Raw genomic sequence first — 17897 nt, forward strand, 5'->3', positions numbered from 1 at the left:
CTGGATCCGGAGGGGTGGAAGTCAGCGGCGGGTCTGTGACTGCGGCAAACAGCAGTGGTGGACAGCGAGCGAAAGTTTAGCTCAAGCGGTAACAAACACGGACCAGAAGACTGTGCAGTTGCAAGATTTAATAGAGTGAAAACAGAGCTCCCATACAAAGGGAGGGGACCCAAAGAGGGTAGTCGTTGCCCACTGGAATGCCTGGGTTTATATCCTGATCATTTTCCCTCCCGCTGTGCTCTCAGGCAATAGATGATTGGTTATTTCTTTACCTCCTGTTTTTGCCTAATTAGCATTTTAGTGAGCTCTCTTTACTACTTGATTGGTTGGGTGTGAGCTAAGTTGCAAGCCCCATGTTTAAAGGTGGATGCGGTCACCTTCCTAACTAGGCTTAGGGATTCTTAGTCGGCCTAGGAAATCCAGCTAGTCCTGTCTCTCAACAGTACATACTCTTTTCCAGTAAACTCTAGCCCCAGAGTCATTTTTGACACAGTTCTCCAGGCAGTCACCATCAATCAGTTGGAAGTGGGGATCGAAATAAGGTTGGGGATTCTCCCTGGCTCACAGTTTTACTGTTAGTATCTTCTGAATGCAAAAACAGGGCATCTTTTTTAAAAAGAGGATTTAGGCCGGGCACAGTGGCTCATGCCTGTAATCCTAGCATTTTGGGAGGCCAAGGCAGGCGGATTGCCTGAGCTCAGGAGTTGGAGACCAGCCTGGGCAACATGGCGAAACTCCATCTCTATAAAAAATACAAAAAAATTTAGCCGGGCATTGTGGTGCCTGTCTGTAGTCCCAATTACTTGGGAGGCTGAGGCACAAAAATTTCTCGAACCTGGGAGGTGGAGGTTGCAGTGAGCCAAGATAGCACCACTGCACTCCAGCCTGGGTGACAGAGTGAGACTCTGTCTCCAAAAAAAACACAATAAAATAAATAAATAAAAAGATGATTTAAGGATACATGTAGATTAAAATCAGAAAGTTGTTCAGGATTCAAGTTAAGTCAGGGCCTGGATTCTCTCCCTATGGTCTCCCTGTACTACCTCTCACAGCATATCTGTGACTATGTTTTTAAGGTGCCCCATTTTCCTTTCATTTCCAACTGGCCAATCCTCTCCGTATTCCCCAGTCCAAATGTTTCAGAGAGCTACTTTAACATGCACATTAGCTAATTACCATTGTCACTATTAGCTAGCCACAGGCTTGGTGCCAGGTTTTTTTCATGGGTAATGAATAGGCAGCTCTTGAGAAGGCAGCCTATGGGCACAGGTGATATTTTCTCTCTTTAATTTAGTGACGGTTTTTGCTTTATGAAAATTTGAAATTCAACTGTGCTGCTTAGGTATTTATTAACACTTCAATAAAAACTTTAAGCAATCCTAAGCCAAAAGAACAAAGCTGGAGGCATCACGCTACCTGACTTTAAACTATACTACAAGGCTACAGTAACCAAAACAGCATGGTACTGGTACCACAACAGAGACATAGATCAATGGAACAGAACAGAGCCCTCAGAAATGATGCCACATAGCTACAACTATCTGATCTTTGACAAACCTGACAAAAACAAGAAATGGGGAAAGGATTCCCTATTTAATAAATGGTGCTGGGAAAACTGGCTAGCTATATGTAGAAAGCTGCAACTGGATCCCTTCCTTACACCTTATACAAAAATTAATTCAAGATGGATTAAAGACTTAAATGTTAGACCTAAAACCATTAAAATCCTACAAGAAAACCTAGGCAATACCATTCAGGACATAGGCGTGGGCAAGGACTTCATGTCTAAAACACCAAAAGCAATGGCAACAAAAGCCAAAATCGACAAATGGGATCTCATTAAACTAAAGAGCTTCTGCACAGCAAAAGAAACTATCATCAGAGTGAACAGGCAACCTACAGAATGGGAGAAAATTTTTGCAACCTACTCATCTGACAAAGGGCTAATATCCAGAATCTACAATGAACTCAAACAAATTTACAAGAAAAAAACAAACAACCCCATCAAAAAGGGGGCAGAGGACATGAACAGACACTTCTCAAAAGAAGACATTTATGCAGCCAAAAAACACATGAAGAAATGCTCATCATCACTGGCCATCAGAGAAATGCAAATCAAAACCACAGTGAGATACCATCTCACACCAGTTAGAATGGCCATCATTAAAAAATCAGGAAACAACAGGTGCTGGAGAGGATGTGGAGAAATAGGAACACTTTTACACTGTTGGTGGGATTGTAAACTAGTTCAACCATTGTGGAAGTCAGTGTGGCGATTCCTCAGGGATCTCGAACTAGAAATACCATTTGACCCAGCCATCCCATTACTGGGTATATACCCAAAGGACTATAAATCATGCTGCTATAAAGACACATGCACACGTATGTTTATTGCGGCACTATTCACAATAGCAAAGAGTTGGAACCAACCCAAATGTCCAACAACGATAGACTGGATTAAGAAAATGTGGCACATATACACCATGGAATACTATGCAGCCATAAAAAATGATGAGTTCGTGTCCTTTGTAGGGACATGGATGAAACTGGAAAACATCATTCTCAGTAAACTATCGCAAGGACAAAAAACCAAACACCGCATGTTCTCACTCATAGGTGGGAATTGAACAATGAGAACTCATGGACACAGGAAGGAGAACATCACACTCCGGGGACTGTTGTGGGGTGGCGGGAGGGGGGAGGGACAGCATTAGGAGATACACCTAATGCTAAATGACGAGTTAATGGGTGCAGGAAATTAACATGGCACATGGATACATATGTAACAAACCTGCACATTGTGCACATGTACCCTAAAACCCTAAAGTATAATAAAAAAAAAAAAAAAAGAAAAATTTGTGCTAAATAATGTCCTTTTCTTTTTTGAAAGCCTCACTAAACTAATACATCAGGAGAATGCCATAGAGATTAGACCTTGATTTTAAAGATGTTTTTTAAAATCTCTTAAGACCTTGATGTGAGCCATTCAGAGAGATGTGGGCTGGATAATAGAAGAGTTACGTGAACTCTTTTTTTTTTTTTTTTTGAGACGGAGTCTCGCTCTGTCACCCAGGCTGGAGTGCAGTGGCGCGATCTCGGCTCACTGCAAGCTCCGCCTCCCGAGTTCACGCCATTCTCCTGCCTCAGCCTCTCCGAGTAGCTGGGACTATAGGCGCCCGCCACCTCGCCCGGCTAATTTTTTTGTATTTTTAGTAGAGACGGGGTTTCACCGTGGTCTCGATCTCCTGACCTCGTGATCCACCCGCCTCGGCCTCCCAAAGTGCTGGGATTACAAGCGTGAGCCACCGCGCCCGGCCTAATGTGAACTCTTAACTAATGGAACAACTTAACCAAAAAGTGATGACTGTAGGTCAGGCACGGCAGCTCACACCTGTAATCCGGGCCCTGGCCGAGGCGGGCAGATCATTTGAGGTCAGGAGTTTGAGACCAGCCTGGCCAACATGGTGAAACCCCGTCTCTACTAAAAATACAAAATTAGCCAGGTGTGGTGACACATGCCTGTAATCCCAGCTACTCGGGAGGCTGAGGCAGGAGAATTGCTTGAACCCGGGAGGCAGAGGTTGCAGTGAGCCGAGATCACACCATTGCACTCCAGCCTGGGCAACAGAGTGAAACCCTGTCTCAAAAAAAAAAAAAAAAAAAAAAAAAGGTGATGGCTGAGATGAACCTTGACATAGGTTTCTGTTATAAAGTGCAATGCTCTAGTTAGTATAGAGAGAAAACACTGGGTGGTAGTAGCTAAGCAAGTGGGATCAAGGGCTGGGCTCTTCTGTTTAACAGCTGTGCAACCTCAGGCAACTTGGCCTTCTGTATTTTGGTCTTTTTGTCTGTAAAGTAGGGGGTATATACAGAATTTACATCTTAATTTTGTTATGAGTACTGATGAATATAGATACAATGTTTAGAATAGTTTAGGCTATTTTAGTTTAGAAATGTTTAGGCTACGAAATACATGGGTAGAATTTACACAGAGGCAGAGTACTTTAAAATAATTAAATCACCAAATAAAATAAGACAAGTCTGTTACAAGAAATGTTCCCAAAGTGGCCAGATGAGCATCTGTCAGGGGTGCTGTAGGAAGGTCTCCCCCTCTGATGAGAAGGTTAGATTAGAGGATCTTTTAAAGCCTAGGAGTCATTGGTAGCCTAATTATGCCCTGAATGCTTGAAGTTATATTTATGCCTATGGAGTAATATCTAGAAAAATCTGATTTTATTATACTACAAAGCCATAAGTAATTTTTTTGCAACTTGTAGAGTTCTCAGACTAAAGTCAAATGAAACCAAATCATACAAACCAAACTGAACTACTGACGATTTTTGGTATGTCAATTCACAATGTTAAACAGTAAAGTAACAGAAATCCAGAAACGTAATATTATTTATCCATAGGAAAGTGATCTCAAAAAGCCAAGAGAAAATGCCTCCTAAGGGTCCTTGCTGCAATTTGATCTCAAGAAAGCAGAGAAGAAAATTCTAAAAAGATTATTTCATTTAAGGTTAAATTATTATGGAAATATAAAATTCTCAATGTTGGTCAAACACAAAACTTGCAAGTGGCTTAAAAAGTGCATACAATTCTCAAAATGTGTTGCCTACGGTTAAAGGTATTTATATTTATAGTTACATTTTTCTAGCTATATTAAGCATTATTTTTAAAACACATTACAGTAAAATACACATAAAAAGTACATATATATTACGTATATAATTTGAGTTTTTACAAACTAAACACACCTATGTAATCAGCACCCAGATTTTAAATTGTTTTTGAAGTTAATTTTTCTTACCTTTCAGGAAGAAAAATTTAATGTTCTATTCTGCATATTTGGAGGTACACTATGTAACTTTAAAAGCAACATACCTATCTTGACTTCAAGTGACTTTCTTTTTTTTTTTTTTTTGAAATTGAGTCTCGCTCTGTTGCCCAGGCTGGAGTGCAGTGGCGCAATCTCCGCTCACTGCAAGCTCTGCCTCCCGGGTTCACGCCATTCTCCTGCCTCAGCCTCCCAAGCAGCTGGGACTACAGGCGCCTGCCACCACACCCGGCTAATTTTTTTTGTATTTTTAGTAGAGACGGGGTTTCACAGTGTTCACCAGGATGGTCTCGATCTCCTGACCTCGTGATCCACCTGCCTTGGCCTCCCAAAGTGCTGGGATTACAAGCTTGAGCCACCACGCCCGGCCTGATTTCAAGTGACTTTCAATACCTCTTGTGGTAGGCAGAATAAATAGCTCCCCGAAGATATCCACATCTTTTTTGAGACAGAGTCTCACTCTGTCACCCACGCTGGAGTGCAGTGGCACGATCTCGGCTCACTGCAACCTCTGCCTCCCAGGTTCCATTTATTCTCCTGCCTCAGCCTCCCGAGTAGCTGGGACTACAGGCGTGCGCTACCATGCCCGGCTAATTTTGTTTTAGTAGAGACGGGGTGTCACCATGTTGGCCAGGCTGGTCTTGATCTCCTGACGTCGTGATCCGCCCACCTCAGCCTCCCAAAGTGCTCAGATTACAGGAGTGAGCCACCGTGCCTGGCCTAGATATCCACATCTTAATCCCTGAACCTGTGACTATGTTTCCTTACTTGGCAAGAGGGACTTTGCAGATGTGACCAGGACTTTGAGAAGGGAAAATTATCTTGGACTATTGAGTGGACCCAGTGTAATCACCAGGGTCTTTTTAAATGAGAGAGGAAGGCAGCAGAGTCACAGAAGATGTGGCAAGGGAGGCAGAAGTCAGAGGTGCCATGTGCCAAGGAATGTGAGCAGCCTCTAGAATCTGGAAGAGAGAAGGAAATGAATTCTCCCTGGCAGCCTACAGTAGGAAGGCAACCCTACTGACACCTTGATTTTGGTCCCTTGAAACCCATTTTGGATCTTTAACGTCAAAAACTGTAGTATAATACATTTGTGGTTTTTTTTTTTTTTTTTTTGAGACGGAGTCTCGCTCTGTCGCCCAGGCTGGAGTGCAGTGGTGCGATCTCGGCTCACTGCAAGCTCCGCCTCCCAGGTTCATGCTATTCTCCTGCCTCAGCCTCCCGAGTAGCTGGGACCACAGGCGCCCGCCACCATGCCTGGCTAATTTTTTTATTTTTAGTAGAGATGGGGTTTCACTGTGTTAGCCAGGATGGTCTCGATCTCCTGACCTTGTGAGCTGCCCGCCTCGGCCTCCCAAAGTGCTAGGATTACAGGGGTGAGCCACCGCACCTGGCCAATTTGTGTTGTTTTAAAGACCCTAATTTTGTGGTAATTTGTTACAGCATATATGAAACTAATATACCATTTATAGTCTGGTGAGTCTGTCTTCAGATTCATATATCTCACTACACATTTAATAGCTTCATGTGGCTCACAGGCATCTCAATCATAACATGCCCTAAATTAAAACTTTACTTTTTTCTTCCCAAACCAGGTCACTCTCCCAGCCTTTCTCATCTTAGTACACAACCAACCACCCCATTACTAATGGCAGAAACCTGGAAGTCATTTCTTTCTTTCTTTTTTTTTTTTTTTTTTTTAAGAGATGAGGTCTCAATCCGGCACCTAGGCTGGAGTGCAGTGGTTTGATCGAGCTCACTGCTGCCTCGAACTCCTGAGCACAAGCGATCCTCCCACCTCTGCCTTCCAAAGTGCTGGGACTGCAGGTGTGAGCCACCACACCTGGCCCGGAGGTCATTCTTGAGTCTTTTTCCCTGTCATCCCCTTATATCTAACCTATAATTAAGTCTCATCAATTTTACTTCCAAAATAAACATCATATCCATCCGCTTCAGTTGAGTTTCACTGCTACCAATCCATTCTCCACACAGCAGCCAATGTGATTTAAAAAAAAAATCTGGGCCTGGTGTGGTGGCTCACGCCTGTAATCCTAGTACTTTGGGAGGCCAAAGTGGGCGGATCACCTAAGGTCGGGAGTTTGAGACCAGCCTGGCCAACATGGTGAAACCCCCGTCTCTACTAAAAATACAAAACTTAGCCGGGCATGGTGGTGTGTGCCTGTAATCCCAGCTACTCGGGAGGCTAAGGCAGGAGAATTGCTTGAACCTGGGAGGTGGAGGTTTCAGTGAGCTGAGATCGTACCACCGTACTCCAGCCTGGGTGATACAGTGGGACCCTGTCTCAAAAACAAACAAACAAACAAACAAAAAAGAAAACTGATAGCACTTCCTTGCAAAAACCCCTTAATGTCTTTTCTTTTGTGGCTAATGTGACCTTTTTGTGGCTCCAAGCTAGCTGCAGGGGAACTAAGAGTTCATAAGAATTTTACAAATTAGAGCTTCATGATTAATTGAAATGCATCACAAACTGCAGTTTGATGAGATTCGAAATTTGCTGTACAGCAAGAAATCTCAATGAACTGTTAGACTTAGTTTCACCTGTGGTAAATTTTTAATGGTTGTAAAAAAAAAAGATGTTAATATTTTGTATCATCAACTTCATTCAAAGTTTCTTGTCAATGGTGACTCAGGAATCTGTTGCCCAGGCTGGTCTCGAACTCCTGGCCTCAAGCTATCCTCCACCCCCTTGGCTTCCTAAAACGCTGGGAGTGACTCAGAAGTTTTAAAGGGTCATTAAAAAGTCTTAAAGCCTGATTCGGTGGCATGGGCCTGTAGTCCCAGCTACTCAGAATGCTGAAGCCAGAAAAGATGGCTTGAGGCCAGGAGCTCGAGTCCAGCCCGGACAACATAGTGAGACCCTTGTCTCAAAAACAACAACAACCCAAAGTCTTATTTATCTTCAGGAGCTGCGCAAGCCCTTTACCATCGCCACGATTCTCCCTGGATGTCCCTAGGCCTCGCGACTGGCTGGGAGTTCCCTGTAGTGGAGGCCGCCGCTGAACTGATTATAAAGATGAGAGAGGCTCTACCATGCCTTGGTCATCAATTCACACTCCACCAGTGTCTTTTAGCAGTCACGGCAAGGTTTAACGTCAGGGACCGCTGTGGGGTGGCCGCGCTATAAGACAGTATAGTTGCGGTCCTGGTTTATGAAATAACTGAGGGAACAAGAGGCGCAAGAAATCCCTCCTTGGGTGCAAGACCAAAACAACTACCCCGCGGGAAGACTCGGGCTTCAGTGCGTGTGTCGCCAGTGGAGGAGGACGCTTCGGGGCGGGAGCACAGGCTGGCAGGACAGCCCCGCAGCAGCTCCAGCGCGGCAGAGACCATGAAGACGCTCCGCTGGTCTGCACCCGGCCTGCGCCTCAAAATACCGCCGGGAAGGCGGGGGGGACGGGGACGGAAGCAGCCAATCACGCGAGCCCTCTCGGGTGGCGACAGGGCGCGCTCGCGGATTCGGCACTCCGCGTGGGCGTGGCTGGGCGAGCGAGGAGTGGGGACAAGGTCGAGCGACGAGTCATCTACCCGCGCGCCCGAGCGCGGAAACCGAGGTGCAGGCTCGCGCTCTGCCTGCTTCGTGGCGCTTGGTTCGGCTCTCGCCCGAGGAGCGCGGTGGCGGCGTGGGAGGGAACCTCTGACGGCGTCTGGTGAGAGCCGCGCGGCGGCGGGGCACTCCGGGAGAGCATCCTGCCTACCCCCAGGGCCGCCTCCCCCGGCCTCCTGCCCCAGGCCTCCCCTCCCCGGCCGCTTTCCACCCCACCGCGCCCCGAGGCCCACACTGGACCCGGCTCTCGCCCAATGTCCTGCAGGCCTGCACCATAGGGCACCTCTTTGGCCCAATTCAGGGCTCCGCCGTGTGGCTCGGGGTGGGCCCTGATGAGCAAGGGAGGGGATGTAGAGGGAGGCCCAGGTTTACTTGTCCCCTGAAACAGTGCTGTCCAATAAGGGGGATGCTGAGTGTCCCGTTAGGAGCGGGGCGGGGCGAGAGAGGGTGGAGAACTGCCTGGCAGGCGAGCTGTCCTGGCGTGAAAAGGCTGGGCTAAAAGGTCCCCTCCTGGCTCTGAGTCTACATTCTGAGTCTGGGCTTCCTTGTATATTTGAGAAGCGTTAATTCCCCGCCCTCACCCCAATTTTTTTTTTTTTTTTTTTTTTTGAGACTGAGTCTCGCTCTGTCGCCCAGGCTGGAGTGCAGTGGCGCGATCTCGGCTCACTGCAAGCTCCGCCTCCCAGGTTCATGCTATTCTCCTGCCTCAGCCTCCCAAGTAGCTGGGACTACAGGCGCCTGCCACCACGCCCGGCTAATTTTTTGTATTTTTAGTAGAGACGGGGTTTCACCATGTTAGCCAGGATGGTCTCGATCTCCTGACCTCGTGATCCGTCCACCTCGGCCTCCCAAAGTGCTGGGATTACAGGCATGAGCCACCGCGCCCGGCCCCTCCCCCCAGTTTTACGCTTGTAAAATTGTTAGAACACAAGAACGTATTTTTTACTACTCTGGTAGGAGGGGTGGGGTACAATTTCGCAGTATAGGTAACTCGTTAACCCAACTGTAGGAGCGCCGCAAGAGAAGCCAAACCGAATTACAGCGTTGGAATGGGGCCCTGACTTTCAGACCGCTTTATATAGCTCTTTCCTTCTTATTCCTGTGAGTCCCATCCTCATTGCACTGACGAAAGGACGATTTATCATGTTTTCGAGGAAGATTTGTACTCATGGATGTTTATGGAATGAACAGACACAAGGCAAACACTGGATGTGGGACAGTGTTCTGAGCGCTGAAGTCATTCAGACAAGGGTTTGATTTTTCGGTTCTCTCAATGATGAACTTGGGTTCAATTCTCCTGCCTCAGGCTCCCAAGTAGCTGGGATTACAGGCGCCTGCCACCATGCTCGGCTAATTTTTGTATTTTTAGTAGAGACGGGGTTTCACCATGTTGGTCAGGCTGGACTTGAACAGACATCAAGTGATCCGCCCATCTCGGCTTCCCAAAGTGCTGGGGTTACAGGCGTCAGCCACTGCGCCCGGCCAATGATGAACTATTAAACAGTGATTTGGGGCAAGTAAATTATTTTCTCTGTGCCTCCTGTCTGTAAAATGGGGCTAATACGAGGGCTGTGAGGATGAAATGAGTTAATACGTGTGAAGAAAGCTATTAGCACAATGTTTGGCACTTCAGAAGCGCTCAGCAAATGTTTACTGTTGTTTCCTCTGTTCAGTGACTGCCTGACCCAAGTGTTCATTATTTTCAGTTGATAGCCTTAAAAATATTCTCTTCACAAAGAACTCTTTCCACGGTTGAGTGGGACATTATTTTTCTGGAAAGGGTTAATCACCTTTTGTCAGCACTTATATAGACGGTCTTGAGTTGAGAGAATGCAGAAAGTAGCCTTTAAGAATTGGGTTTCTTGGCCGGGCACGGTGGCTCACGCTTGTAATCCCAGCACTTTGGGAGGCCGAGGCGGGTGGATCACGAGGTCAGGAGATCAAGACCACGGTGAAACCCCGTCTCTACTAAAAATACAAAAAAATTAGCCGGGCGTGGTGGCGGGCGCCTGTAGTCCCAGCTACTTGGAGAGGCTGAGGCAGGAGAATGGCGTGAACCCGGGAGGCGGAGCTTGCAGTGAGCCGAGATCGCGCCACTGCACTCCAGCCTGGGCGACAGAGCGAGACTCCGTCTCAAAAAAAAAAAAAAGAATTGGGTTTCTGCCGGGCGGGGTGGCTCACGCCTGTAATCCCAGCACTTTGGGAGGCCAGTGCAGGCAGATCACCTGAGGTCAGGAGTTCAAGACCAGCCTGGCCAACATGATGAAACCTCATCTCCATTAAAAATACAAAAATTAGCTGGATGTGGTGGCAGGCGCCTGTGATCCCAGCTACTCAGGAGGCTGAGATAGGAGAATCGCTTGAACCCGGGAAGCGGAGGTTGCAGTGAGCCAAGATTGCACCACTGCACTCCAGCCTGGGCACAGGCTGTCTCAAAAAAAAAAAAAAAAAAAAGAATTGGGTTTCTCTGGCTGGGTATGGTGGCTCACGTCTGTAATCCCAGCACTTTGGGAGGCCAGGCGGCAGATCACCTGAGGTCAGGAGATCGAGACCAGCCTGGCCAACATGGTGAAACCCCGCCTCTACTAAAAATACAAAAAAAGGCCGGGCGCGGTGGCTCACGCTTGTAATCCCAGCACTTTGGGAGGCGGAGGCGGGCGGATCACGAGGTCAGGAGATTGAGACCATGGTGAAACCCCGTCTCTTCTAAAAATACAAAAAATTAGCCGGGCGTGGTGGCTGGCGCCTGTAGTCCCAGCTACTCGGAGAGGCTGACGCAGGAGAATGGCGTGAACCTGGGAGGCGGAGTTTGCAGTGAGCCGAGATCGCGCCACTGCACTCCAGCCTGGGCCACAGAGCGAGACTCCATCTCAAAAAATAATAATAATAATACAAAAAAAGTAGCTGGGCATGGTGTCACATGCCTGTAATCCCAGCTACTTGGGAGGCTGAGGCAGGAGAATCACTTGAACCCGGGAGGTGGAGGTTGCAGTGAGCTGAGATGTGTCACTGCACTCCAGCCTGGGCAACAGAGCGAGACCCTGTCTCAAAAACAAAAAACAAAAAAACAAGAATTGGGTTTTTCAGCGATTGCAAGTGAGTTCAAGATGAAGGCAAACTTGTCTGAAAACTATCATCTATCTGTCTAACATCTATCATCCATCCATCTGTCACCTATTATTTGTTTTTCTGTCTTTCTTTTGGTGGCTCAGGTGCAATTATAGAATTGAAGAGTGAAGTGGATGCAAGTATTCAGTCCCACCTTCTGACTTTCTGAGCTCTGTGCTGGACAATGCACCTACTTCATAATATTCTTTAAAAGATTGCTTGTTTTTATTTTATTTTTTAAATTTTAATTTTTTAAAGATAAGGTCTCACTTTGTCACCCAGGCTGGAGTGCAGTGGTCCTTTTCCAATTTGTACTATAGTTTCTTTCAGGGAAAAGAATTATGTAGCTGGAGAACACATATGAGAAGACTTTTTGCTATTTAGCCTCTTGTGGCTTTTAATTTACATTTTTAATTTTTGTGAGGCAAGGCCAAGGCAGATGACTTGAGGTCAAGAGTTCGAGAACAGCCTGGTTTAGTTGAAACCGTGTCTCAACTACAAAAATACAAAAATTAGCCAGGCATGGTGGCGTGCGCCTGTAATCCCAGCTACTTGGGAGGCTGAGGCAGGAGAATTGATTGAACCCTGGAGGTGGAGGTTACAGTGAGCTGAGGTCGCACCACTGCACTCCAGCCTGTCAACAGAGTGAAACTCCATCTCAAGAAAAAAGAAAAATACTGTGAGGCAAAACAAATCATTCATGGTTTGTCAATTTGTATTTATTTTACAAAGAACAGTAAATGTTCCATCTGGCAGTACTAAAATGCCTGGTACTTACCAGTTACTCAAAGGTTATTCTACCTAAACTGAGAGCAAGCTAGCCATATGAGTAAACTGAAAAATAGAACAATGTTACCTAAGGCCAGGTTTATAGACAAGTTTGCCTTCATCATGAACTCACTGGCGATCTGAGAAACCCAATTCTTTTTTTTTTTTTTTTTTTTTTTTTGAGATGGAATCTCACTCTTGTTGCCCAGGCTGGAGTGCAGTGGCAGGATCTCGGCTCACTGCAACCTCCGCCTCCCGGGTTCAAGCGATTCTCCTGCCTCAGCCTCCCCAGTAGCTGGGATTACAGGCACCTGCCACCATGCCTGGCTAATTTTTGTATTTTTAGTAGAGACGGGGTTTTGCCATGTTAGCCAGGCTGGTCTTGAACTCCTGGCCTCAGGTGATCCACCCGCCTCGACCTCCCAAAGTGCCGGGATTACAGGCGTGAGCCACTGCGCCCGGCCGAAACCCAATTCTTAAAAGCAGCTTTTTGTATTCTCTCAAGACTGTCCATTGTAAGTACTGATGAAAAGTGATTGCCTCCTTACAAAAGGAAATTTACTTGCCCCAGGCTGGATTTAAATTTTAATTTTTTTAAAGATAGGGTCTTGCTCAATCTTTCAGGCTGGAGTGCGGTGGCACGATCATAACTCACTACAGCCTCAAACTCCTGGGCTAAAGTGATCTTCCTGCCTCACCCTCCCAAATAGCTAGTACTGCAGGTGTGCCCAACCACACTCAGCTAATTAAAAAAAATTTGTTTGTAGAGACAGGAGTCTTACCATGTTGACCAGGCTGGTCTTAAACTCCTGACTTCAAGGAGTCCTTCTTGCCTCAGCCTCCCAAAGTGCTGGGATTACAGGCATGAGCCACCATGTCCAGCCAGATTTCTTGTTTTTATTTATTTATTTATTTATTTATTTATTTTTTGAGACAGAGTCTCACTCTTTTGCCTGGGATGGAGTGCAGTGGTGCGATCTCGGCTCACTGCAACCTCCGCCTCCTGGGTTCAGGCGATTCTTGTGCCTCAGCCTCCTAAGCAGCTAGGATTACAGGCAGGCGCTACCACGCCTGGCTAATTTTTCTTTTTTTTTTGTTTGAAATGGAGTCTCCATCAGTCTCCCAGGCTGGAATGTAATGGCATAATCTCGGCTCACTGCAACCTCCGCTTCCCAGGTTCAAGCAATTCTCCTGCCACAGCCTCCTGAGTGCTGGGATTGCAAGTGCACACCACCACACCCTGCTAAGTTTTGTATTTTTAGTAGAGATGGGGTTTCACCATGTTGGCCAGGCTGGTCTCCAACTCGTGACCTCAGGTGATCCGCCCACCTCGGCCTCCCAAAGTGCTGGGATTACAGGCATGAGCCACTGTGCCCAGCCAAAGTTGAATGTTTTTGCTAAATTTTAGGGCTCTTATAACTCTTTGTATATTTGAAAAGTTGATGACCAGCAATTTCCAAAACTTTGCAGTTTTAGATTTGATATTTCCAATATCTTTAAATGTTCTTATTCTACCATTTAATTGAGTCATAATTAAAAGCATTTTAAAAAGTAAGATTTGTGGCTGGGCACGGTGGCTCATGCCTGTAATCCTAGCATTTTGGTAGGCCGAGGTGGGTGGATCACATGAGGTCAGGAGTTTGAGACTGGCCTGGCCAAGATGGTGAAACCCTGTCTCTGCTAAAAATACAAAAAAATTAGGTGGGTGTGGTGGCAGGCACCTGTAATCCCAGCTACTCAGGAGGCTGAGGCACAAGAATCTCTTGAAATGGGGAGGTGGAGGTTGCAGTGAGCCAAGGTCATGTCACTGCACTGCAGCCTGGGCAACAGGGGGAGACTGTATTTAAAAAAAAAAAAAAGTAAGATTTGCCCCAACAGTTTGTAGAATATGTTACCAATTTTGTAATATACGTTGTGTATGTGTGTATGTATACACATACATACAGCATATATAAACACATCATATATATATATACTCATATATATATACACTCGTATATATACACATATATATACACATATACACACATATATACATATATACACATATATATACATATATATATACACACATATATATATATATTTAGAGACTCATTCTGTTGCCCAGGTTGGAGTGCAGTGGCACCATCTCGGCTCACTGCAAGCTCCACCTCATGTGTTCAAGTGATTCTCCTGCCTCAGCCTCGCAAGTAGCTGGGCCTATAGGTGTGTGCCACAACACCTGGCTAATTTTTTTTTGTATGTTTAGTAGAGATGGGGTTTCACCATGTTGGCCAGGCTGTTCTCGAATTCCTGACCTCTCGTGATCCACCCACCTCGGCCTCCCAAAGTGTTGGGGTTACAGGCGTGAGCCATATATTTATTCATATTATCATAGTTTATCCATGGAAGGACAGATAAGAAACCAGTAACTGTTTGCTTCCAGGGAAAAGAACTAGCTAGCTGGGGAACACAGATGAAAAGACTTATTGCTACTTAACCTCTTGTGACTTTTTAATTTTAAACCATGTGAATATACTACCTAATCAAAAATTGAGTTAATTAAAATGATTTTTTAAAACCTCCCCTTCAAAAGGCATTTTACCTTAATTTTATTTTTAAGATTTAACTTCTTTCCTTAAAAAAGCTTTGACTTTTTAAGGTTTTTTAGGTTTCTAGGTAACGTTGTATTTTTCACCATTTATTTATATGGCCAGCTTGCTCTCAGTTTAGGTAGAATAACCTTTGAGTAACCGGGTAAATAAGCATTTTAATACTGCCAGATGGAACATTTACTGTTCTTTGTAAAATAAATACAAATTGACAAACCATGAATGATTTGTTTTGCCTCACTCAGCAAATTAAATATTACCAACAATTTATTCAGCTCAAATTTGATCACTGGAAGAAGGATTATGTACAAGAACACTTACGACAACCATTTTTGGAAGAATATTTTTGTCTCTTTAAAGATTAGATAGTGCGGCCGCGTACGGGTGGCTCATGCCTGTAATCCCAGCACTTTGGGAGGCCAAGGCGGGCGGATCATGAGGTCAGGAGTTCGAGACCAGTCTGGCTAGCATGGTGAAACCCCATGTCTACTAAAAATACAAAAAATTAGCCCAGCATGGTGGCGCATGCCTGTAATCCCAGCTACTCGGGAGGCTGAAGCAAGAGAATTGCTTGAACCCAGGAGGCGGAGGTCACAGTGAGCTTAGATTGTGCCACTGCACTCAAGCCTGGGTGGCAGAGCGAGACTCTGTCTCAAAAAAAAAAAAAATAATAATAAAGATCAGATAGTGGTTGGGTCTTCTGAATATAACTCTCTTGGCGGAATGCCTGTTTCATTATATTGTGTTTGCCATTGGGTGAAATTAGCTTTTACTGGCGATTATAAATTCAGAGTGGACCTAATGATGGGACCGTTTGCATGGTCACAGAATTTTAGCCTCAGAGAGTGTTGAGGTACCAACAGCAGAGGGCTACTGATGGAATTTCCAGTGAATTTCAGAGTTTACCCTCATCTAAAGGATGGCACCCCTAGAATTGGAATCCTTACTGAAGTGTCTCTGGATTCCTGATTACAAGTTCTAAATAGTGATACACTTACTGAAACATGAACATTGAGATCAGAGTCCATGAGCTGAAATTTTATGTTGATTTAGAGAAGTTTAACATGTTCCAAGTCTGGCTCAGTGCTGTATGCCTGTAGTTCCAGCTAGTTAGGAGGCTGAGGTGGGGGGATTGCTTGAGCCCAGGAGTTCCAGGCTGCAATGAGCTATGATCATGCTTGTGAATAGCTACTGCACTCTAGCTTGGGCAACATAGCAAGATCCCATCTCCAAAAATGTAAAAACTTTAAAAAATATTCCATAAAACAAATCTCTTATTCCTTGCCCCTGATTTTACTTTTTGAATGGAGGGTATAGCATGGCAGGGAGGGATGAGCAAGCAGTGGAGCTGAGCAATAGTATATCTGTGAATGGGAGGGCCATAACGCTCAGAGCGAGGCAGCAACTGAGAAACGTGGGGGAGGAGGACCTGAGGTTTGTGTGAAGCCTTTCCAGAAAGGATGACACTTAGATTGAGTTTTGAAGGATGAGTAGAAGACCAGCAAGGTGGAAAGGAAGTTTTAGGAAAAAGTAGGTGGCATCTATAAAGGTACAGATATACGGAGATTCACTATTTGAACTGGCGGCAATTTGGTATGGCTGGCGCTTTGGCACAGAGAAGGGTAATTTTAGGCAGGGAAGAGATGGTGGAAAGGAAGATCACTTTGAAAGTTTGCAGGAGGCCAGGCGCAATGGCTTATGCCTGTAATCCCAGCACTTTGGGATGCCGAGGTGGGCGGATCACTTGAGGCCAGGAGTTCAAGACCAGCCTGGCCAACATGGCAAAACCCCATCTCTACTAAAAATACAAAAATTAGCTGGGCATGGTGGTGGGTGCCTATAATCCCAGCTACTCGGGAGGCTGAGGCAGGAGAATTGCTTGTATCTGGGAGGCAGAGGTAGTAGTGAGCCAAGCTCGTGCCACTGCACTCCAACCTGGGTGACAGAGTGAGACTTTGTCTCTAAATAAATAAATAAGAAAGTTTATAGGAGGCAGGCAAACCACTTGACAGCTGTTAGGATCATCCAGACCTAAAATGAGGGACTGGACTAGGGGAAGTCCTTGTAAGGATGAAGAGGAGGAGAGAGATTTGAAAGATATTTAGGGGGTGGAATTGATAGCATTTTGGAGATATGGGGCGAAGAACAGAAAAGACAAGGATTTGAAAGCATTTAGATGAATGAAATTGCATAACTCAGAGAACAATTGAGGAGGAACAGGTTCTGAAAAGAAAATGAGTTCAGTTTGGGACACTGACTTTAAGGTGGTTATAGGACATACAGCAGGAGATATCTGATAAGCATTTGGAGTTGTCAGTTTTGTTGGCACTGGTGTGTAGGTACTAATGAGGGCTTGAAGGTCAGGTTTTTATCTTACTCATCTTTCTCCTGCCCAGCATTAATCACAATACCTTGTATTTAGGAAGTGTATAGTGTGAGAGTGAATAGACTGTGTTCCTTATGAGACATGATCTTGAATGTTGGGGCAGTAATTTTCCCTCTCAAGACCTGTGTTTCCCTTTCTATAAAGTGATGGAGTTGAACTGGATCAGTGGTTCTCAACAACTGATTTTGCAACAACCTACTATGTTGGGCTCATCTGTGAGTTATGGCCAGTAATTTTTCATAATAAAGAGCTGAGGCTGGGCGCGGTGGCTCACGCTTGTAATCCCAGCACTTTGTGTGGCTGAGGCGGGCGGATCACGAGGTCAGGAGATTGAGACCACGGTGAAACCCCGTGTCTACTAAAAAATACAAAAAAAAATTAGCCGGGCGTGGTGGCGGGCGCCTATAGTCCCAGCTACTCGGAGAGGCTGAGGCAGGAGAATGGCGTGAACCCGGGAGGCGGAGCTTGCAGTGAGCCGAGATCGCGCCACTGCACTCCAGCCTGGGCGACAGAGCGAGACTCCGTCTCAAAAAAAAAAAAAAAGAGCTGACATTTCCTCACCTTTTAAACAAGAGCTGATTTATATCACTCCTTCTTAATGGCATTCCAGTGTGTTTTCTTGAGTGTGAGAGGATGGGG

The 17897-nt window shown here is 45.6% G+C and overlaps 1 protein-coding gene and 1 long non-coding RNA gene across 4 annotated transcripts in view; one reads left to right on the forward strand and one right to left on the reverse strand.

The window, feature by feature from the left end:
• The window catches only part of LOC129490174 (uncharacterized), a 33893-nt gene extending 25684 nt beyond the window's left edge, over positions 1-8209 (reverse strand). The window contains exon 1 of the long non-coding RNA XR_008660185.2: positions 8074-8209. This is a non-coding gene — a long non-coding RNA (uncharacterized lncRNA). The remainder of the gene's footprint in view (positions 1-8073) is intronic.
• The window catches only part of GNE (glucosamine (UDP-N-acetyl)-2-epimerase/N-acetylmannosamine kinase), a 66020-nt gene that overhangs the window by 12121 nt on the left and 36002 nt on the right, over positions 1-17897 (forward strand). For 2 of the 3 annotated variants that reach the window (XM_055293715.2, XM_055293717.2), the window contains exon 1: positions 8362-8505. The exons of the other annotated variant lie outside the window; for it this stretch is intronic. The gene's annotated coding sequence lies outside the window, so the exon portion shown is untranslated. Of the gene's footprint in view, positions 1-8361; positions 8506-17897 lie in introns of those variants that run through there. 3 annotated transcript variants of the gene reach the window in all.

Source organism: Symphalangus syndactylus, chromosome 9 (genome assembly GCF_028878055.3).
Source record: "Symphalangus syndactylus isolate Jambi chromosome 9, NHGRI_mSymSyn1-v2.1_pri, whole genome shotgun sequence".
NCBI classification, from domain to species: Eukaryota; Metazoa; Chordata; class Mammalia; order Primates; family Hylobatidae; genus Symphalangus; species Symphalangus syndactylus.